This window comes from Corvus brachyrhynchos, unplaced genomic scaffold, assembly GCF_000691975.1.
Source record: "Corvus brachyrhynchos isolate BGI_N302 unplaced genomic scaffold, ASM69197v1 scaffold4, whole genome shotgun sequence".
Taxonomy (NCBI): Eukaryota; Metazoa; Chordata; class Aves; order Passeriformes; family Corvidae; genus Corvus; species Corvus brachyrhynchos.
In genome coordinates this window covers 844,414-850,876 of record NW_008237878.1, presented here as the reverse complement: position 1 = coordinate 850,876, position 6,463 = coordinate 844,414, and positions in this window count along the sequence as shown.

The window sequence follows — 6,463 nt, the reverse complement described above, 5'->3', positions numbered from 1 at the left end:
CTCCTGCCCGGGCTTGTGCACGGCTCCCTTTGATTTACTCGCAGTTATGTGCCATTTTCCTCCTGTTTATTTTTAAGCATTTGTAGTTTCGCGGTGTCATTTTATGCTTCCCTTCCCCGGCAGTTTAGCATCCTCCCCGGGCTGGCGGCGCCTCTCCGGGTCGCTTGAGCACCGGTGCAGCGGGTGCTCGGGGAGGGGCCAGGCCGTGGGGCCGGAGGGGCAAACAGGGAATGGGGCAATTTCCAGTGAAACCTGGGGAGTAGGATGTGCTGTAGGGTCTGCTACTCTGGGCAGCGACTGTGTGGCTGGCACGTTGCATAGGTTGTGTTAAAGGGGTTGTCTTGGTCACCTGGGAGTCCCTTGAGAATCAGGTATCAGCTCAGCCGTCTCCTGGAAAAGCCTACGCCACCACCGTTTTGTCCTGCATTTATATATAGATCATTGTCAAGTTAAAATTTGGCAATCCAGGAAGAAATATTTCAGTTTCTTTTAGGGTTATTGAACCTTTTATTTTTGAACACTTTATAACAAAAGCTTTTGTCTTTTCCTGACACGAATTGCCACCTCTTCACTTGTCAGAGATAGGAAAGAATGAGAGTGGTCTGTCTGCCACCTCCATTGGAGTCGATTGAATACTTAAAAATATTAGTAATCATTGTGCCATTCAGAAGTGGAGGGGGCCGGGAGCAGAGGGGAAGGCAGGATGCTGATAAGGGTGAGGTTAGAAGGGTGTTCCCGTGGGCATGAGTCTGAGACCAGGCAGGCTGTGTTCGGCTCCTGACTCAGCCTTTTCACTCCCTGCAGTTTCATTTGGCAGCTGCTCAGCCTCCTGCACACTTCCATCCGTTTTCTGTCCTGAATCAGGGGCAGTGCAGTAATGAGTGCTGCTAATAATACCCAGCTATGCGAAGAGAGATGTGCTGAGGGCCATCTAAGTATCCCGAGTATCCCATCCATCTGAGTACTCTGAGGGCCATCTAAAGGGGATGGGAATGTCAGCCTGCAGGCACTCCTTGACCTCAGAAGCTCAGTTTGCTTCTGAGCCTAAGACAGACTTCAGCTCACGCTTTATCTGAATATGTGTAAATTCACAGGGAAGGCGAGTGGCTGGCAGAGGAATTTCAATTTTCACCTTTCCCGTGGCACAGCAAGCACAACATTCAGACGACCATTCGGAGGCCCCGTTGTAGTCCTGGCTCAGGGTTGCAGGGGACACCTGCGTGCCTGTGCCCCTTCACATCTAAATCCGAGGTTGTTTAAACCTTCTGTCGGTGATAGAGCAGCACGATGGATTTGAACAGATCTAGGCCAGAGAGGTGGGAGCAGCTCTTGTCTCCTGCAAACCACAGTGAACCTGCACATTCAGAAGGTATTTAACTCGTCGTCAGCCTCGGAGGGGACGCTGAGATCCCAGCTTGGTGTGCCGGCAGGAGCGCTGCAGCCTGGCTCCGGCAGTGAGGATATGTCTGCATCTTTTTTTTCACTTAGAATTGGGCTCCATCTAGTGATCCTCGCCTGGAGGAGGCTTTTTGTGCAGACGCTGTGCTGGGGGCCGAGCAGCCATTTGTACCTCCGGCGCAGGGAAGCCACGCTCAGAACTGTGCAGAGGAAACATCCCCCGCAGAAGCGGGGTCTGCGCCGGCAGCTCTGCGCTGTGAGCGGCAGCGGCTGCTCCCAGTGCATGTCCCGCTCTCCTGCCGTGGTTTCCAGCCGCAGTGACCAGACCCGAGCCGCTCTGCTCACGGGTCCTACCGGACCCGGAGAGATGAGCATTGACTCGAAGTAGCTAATGCGTGTGAGCATCAATGAAAGGAGCTTGCATTTGCATTGGAAACTTCTTTAGGGGACCACCTCAAAAACATATCCGGGCTAATGCCTGGGCTGTTTTATCTACAAAGTCACTGATCGGTTTGAAGTCAGGAGCACTTAGCAGTGCTTCATCATTCTACATGAACGTTGTGCTGGTCATTGGCACTCCTCGGGCACACGACAATGCCCCAAGAGGGAACAGCACAGTGTGCCCGATGTGCTGGTGTCCCAGGCCTTGCACAGTCAATATAAATTGCTGCCATTCACACAAAGGAGTTGTTTAAACCCAGTTTATATTCATATAAACGGCTCTCCAGAGTTCTGTCTTGAAGAATTAGAACATTACAGAGGCAGTAGCAAGAAATAGTGTTGAGTGATATCATTGAGTGCTAGGCTTTAGTTATGAAAGGTATGAAAGAAAGCTCAAAGCTCGCAGTAAAGTCAGGGAAGAAAATCCAGAAATTATGAGGCGGTTAGTCCCTCCGGAAAGTTCACCGACACAACAGCACCATCTGCTGCTAAATGTGTGCTTGGGAAGACCGGTGGCCAGAGTCCCTTCCCGCTGCGGGTGCCACGCGGCTTCCGCTGTGCAGTTGGACATTCCTGTGATCTTGTAGAGTTGGTGTAAATGAAAAGTGACATCCAGAATCGTAACTTCCGAGAGGGGTCTGTGTGCCTGGGGACTGGATTTACCTTCACCAATAGGTTGAAAGACTGAAAGTCACCCCTTTGGTTACTTTGGCCCTTACCCTGAGCTGTGCTGTAAGGAATCGCACTGACCCAGCGTTACCAATAACAAGCAGCTGTTCCTTGTTTAGAGGGGCCAGCTCGTTATTCGAGCAGGACACACCAATTTCTGTAACCAACAACAGGTGGTGAACTTACTGTTTTGGTTTTGATTTCCCAGCCTCGTGAGGAACAATGGAGGAGTCTCTAGGGTGTGGGTGAGTTGTGCCATGGATACGGAGACATCTGAGCTGGCTTTATGAGAAGTAGGATGTGCAGAAAGAAATGGGTTTTATTTCAAGCTGTGAAAAATGCCCTGGGTTATTGTAAGGAACTCAGCATATTTGTTGTCCCAAGGCTTGTGGCATGTGGTGACCTAGAAGGTGATGGCAGTGCGGTGTCTCTTAGGGGTTTTGCTGCTTGATTTGGATGCTGTGTCTCTGCGAAAATTGTATTTCTGAGTGGCCTGGAAGGCCACCCCAGGACTACCAGGCAATGCTGTCATACCCATTAGTTGCAGGATGTTTCAGTGAAAGAGATTAATTTCTTCTGCTCCACTGCAGCATAAAATGAAGCACCATCTCCTGTAGACAGAATAGAAGGGGTTTTTTTGCTTTTGATTTATGATTCTTCTGTGAAAAAATTTATCTTTTTTTCCCTCTCTGCTGAAATGGAAATGCCCAACTGGTGTCTCTCTGACTCCCCCATCAATAAGCTGTGGAGGAACATGGATGGAGCCTCCCCAAACCTTCTCAATGACCAAGACAAGGTACCTGTAATAGGGTGTCTGAGGCCAGGCATAAAAAAGCAGCATTTCTATCCTCATCTGTATTTCTATAGGAAAATACCTACTATGTGCTAACATGGAGGAATTAATCTTGAGGAACAAACTCAGGTACTAGGACAGGCTCTCCAGATGGTGAGAGTGGTGTTCGTGAGACTTCGCTTTCCTTAACTAGAAGCTGCTTCATAGCCAGAATTTAAATTCCTCCTGGAAACCATGTTATAATCCCAGGTTAGGACAGAGGGTGTTGAGAATTGAAGAGATGTTGTTCTAGCAACAAAGCATCAGTAAAGATCATTGCCTGTGAAAGAGCTTTATAAACCTGGTTTTGTGTCAGCCGGGAGAGAAAAGAGCTAGGCTGTTTGCTGATGAGCTTTTTGAGTTTGGTTTTTTTCATGCTTTTTGATAAATCCGAGACAGACACCTCCAGAGCAGAGCCAAAAGACAGGCAGAAAAACATGCATATAGTTTGTGTTTCAGACCACTGTGTACATGACAGACTAAAGTAAAGATCCTACAAGAGGCTGCTTTTGTTCTCCTTCATATCAAAATATTACTCTGTAGAGCTGCCCTTTCTGTCTTCTAATATCATAGATGCAGTTTCTGAAGAACTTCCTGGGGGATTTAATAAGGTTGTTGCAACCTCCCAACCAGACAAAGCCGTGTCCTCACTTCAACCTAACAGTACAGAGGATTTTCTCTTTGGTGACATCTATATAATAGCATGGATTTCTCATAACAGCAGGAAAAAAGAGAGCTGTTACTCAGAGGAAGCAAAGTTTCAGAAAAACAAGTGACTAGTTTTCAGCTGATAATCTCTTTATCATAGCTGATGGGATTTCCATGAGACATTGCTATCAAAGGGCTGACCTCCAAGCAAATCATAAATATTTTGTATATATTGTATATATATATTTTATATATTGTGTATAAGGAAACTGAGGTCCCTGTAGCATTCAGGTATCACTCCTCAAGATATGGCATCCCTCAGAGAACATTTGATGACATCAGCTTTCCTAGCTCTCCAGATGACAGCAAACTCAGTTATTTCATTTCAGTTTTATTAAGAAATGAGACATTTGAAAGTCTGAAATGGCTTTGATCCCAGTTATTGAATTGCTAGAGCATGGCAAAGAGGCAGCGAAAATACCCAGTGGAATAGCCAAAATTAACCTTCTCTGTTTAAACAGAGTGGTGCTGTCTGTCTGTAAAGCAGGTATCTGTGATATCTAAGACATGATAAAACCAGGGAGAACATATCCAAACTGTGTGCTGGCTAAAATAAGAAGCTTCACCAGGTGAAGACACTGGTTAGAGGAAAGGGGCTGCTGCTCCAAAGCTTATTGAAAGAACAGGGCCTTAATATTTGCTGTTTTCTCCTATAAGCTGTTTTTTTGAGACAAAGCAGGCACAGCTGAGCTACCAAATTCTCTTTTGAAATTTAAGTTGTTTTGTGTTGTTGCTGTTGGGGACTTTGGTAAAAATAGGATTAATGTTTAATTTACAGTTTTAGGGATTTTTGTGAAGATGAAAGAACTTTTGCTGTAGTGGGCTTTTAGCCTGTAATAGTACTGTTTTGGGGTTTTTTTTTAACTTTAAAAAGCAAACATCAATGAATAAATAAAAATATCTGTTTGAATGAAAAATGTCCCCCGGCTTAACAAACTGCAGTGAGCCTGTCAGTGTATTCCCCATCAGCATCTCCAGAGGATGCTAATGGAGCTCCACCTGCCACGAGCACAAAGAGAAGCTTCAGGAGCTGTTTTTTATTTTGGGGCCATCCTTGTGTAGAGTGAGGCTGTCTGATACTTGGGCTGGTGCTAGAAAGGCTTTTTAGGAGTTTATGGTGGTTGAAATTAGCAGAGGGTTGATGTAAGGCCTTATTAACAATGATTCACACTGGGTTTTTAAGGTGTTTGCCCTGTTTAAACTTATTACTGGCTACTGGTAAAATGATGAACTTTGCCAAGAGCATGTCCAGGCAGTATCAGGTGGTGAACCCAAACAAGCTTTTCATCCAGTGAGATACCCAGTGACTTGAAAAATGTGTTTTGTATGCTCCCAGTTTAACTCTTTTCATCAGGAGACTGCTCATAACTGACACATGTAGAACCAACTGATTTCACACATCCTGTCTTATTCCCTCATCTTTCCTCCTTGCTTTCCATGCACAGCTTGTTTTTTTAGAAACTCATTCTTGTAATAGTTAGAGTCAGTTTCTTAATGAAATTCCTTACTTCTGACACACTGTAAAAAATAGCAACCCCTTATGTAGACAGCTGCTTGGAATTTTTGCAACGTTTAATATTTCCTAGAATAGAGTCATAAATTGCCTTTCTACCAGCTTCAATGAGCTAGTCAGTGTAACTCCTACTTGCTTTGGGCAGCCATAGGCTTTTGGGTGAGAGTTACATGGAAAGATCCAAAGTGGGGCCAGTAATGGGAGCTACAGATGGATGTGAGCAAGTATGTTTTTCAAATCAAAAAATGCAGAAGAGAGCAGAGAGATCTAGAAGTTTTCTGAAGGGTCTGGCTCCCAGTGACTGAGTACTGAGAAGAGGACTAATAGTTACTTGTTGCAAAGAGAAAGAAATTACCATCCAGGACGAACAGATGAGCAAACACAGGCAGAAGCCATGGGAAGGAAAATCAGAGCAAGCTGGTGACTGGAGAACCATGTTATTGAAGTTTTGCAACCTGGGAGCTCAGAGTTACATATACATTCTCTCAGACTACCACAGTGGGAGGTGATGCAAAGATTAAGAAGGCTGGCAGCTAAACCTGAAAAAGTTGGAAATAGCTGTTTTCCTCAGGGATTTGATTAGCCCAGAATAGGTGAACTGAATCAGGGAACCAGGCCCTCCAGCAGCTGAACTGCTGAAAGCCTGGAAGGGAAACCTGAGGCAGAATAGCTGTAGCGTCACATCACATGGTGATGTACTGCGGATCTGCATCCTGCTAAGTTGAACTACTTTTTATTCCCTGGAGAAAAGGCTCATTAGCCCTTTTAATTATTTTCCTAACCGCTAGAACTCCAGATGCCATTATGTTACGTAAAATGACAAATGTATTTTTAACTTGTAAAGCATGTGAACTTTAAGCTCCTTCCAGTGATACGAATACAGCTCCATTTCAATGCATGAC